This window comes from Pseudochaenichthys georgianus, chromosome 10 (assembly GCF_902827115.2).
Source record: "Pseudochaenichthys georgianus chromosome 10, fPseGeo1.2, whole genome shotgun sequence".
NCBI classification, from domain to species: domain Eukaryota; kingdom Metazoa; phylum Chordata; class Actinopteri; order Perciformes; family Channichthyidae; genus Pseudochaenichthys; species Pseudochaenichthys georgianus.
The window spans coordinates 16922673-16923497 of record NC_047512.1 but is presented as its reverse complement, the minus strand read 5'-3'; positions in this window follow the sequence as shown (position 1 = coordinate 16923497).

Genomic DNA, 825 nt, shown 5'->3' with positions numbered 1-825 from the left:
ACAAATCAATATATACTTTCTGGGTATCTTATTGAAAGGTACAAGGACTTTTTTAATAACTCAGTACATATTTAATTATTACTGTAACGTCCAGGGGACCACCTGGCTCAGCCAAATATAATTTCACAATAGCGCCATCATGTCAAGCAGATATTTAAATGTATGTCAAAAAAGTATAACATAATTTCTTTAAATGAATCATAACACAATCTATGTCCAAGAAGCACAGCCACTGTTACCCTACTTCCTACCTTGTTATTGTGGTGGAAAGAGGGATTTTCTTTTCATATTTAATATGCTTCTCTGCGCAGAATAGAACCAAACTTTACAGAGTCACATGTTCAAAGCCAAGAGTCTGCAAAGTCTGAATCAAGATTGCTTGTGTTTTATCCGGTTAACTTGAAGCTGTTGAAACACCTGCGTCCTTGAGACTGCCCACCGAGTGCAAAAACAACTCACTATCAGGTACTACGAAGCTACACAGTTAGTTGTAAATGTTATGTGGGAAAGAAGGACTCAATATACTCTCATGTATGTGAGACACTTGATTGAGCAAAACTAAACTAAATGGACATTTCTATCACAGTATAACATAACTAATATTAAAATGTCTTATACACTCGCAATATTAATGCACTTTATAACCAGTTAAATTGATACTGAGTGAAGACAAGTAAAGAATAAAAGTGATTTAAGTCATTTAACTCCCTCTTAAGCACATAGTTGTTATTCACATCTTATTTCCCCCTGTATCTTCACATTTGTCCCGGTATAGATTCCCTGTAAGTCTCTTTTTACAAATAATAACACAGGCTCTACTCCAAA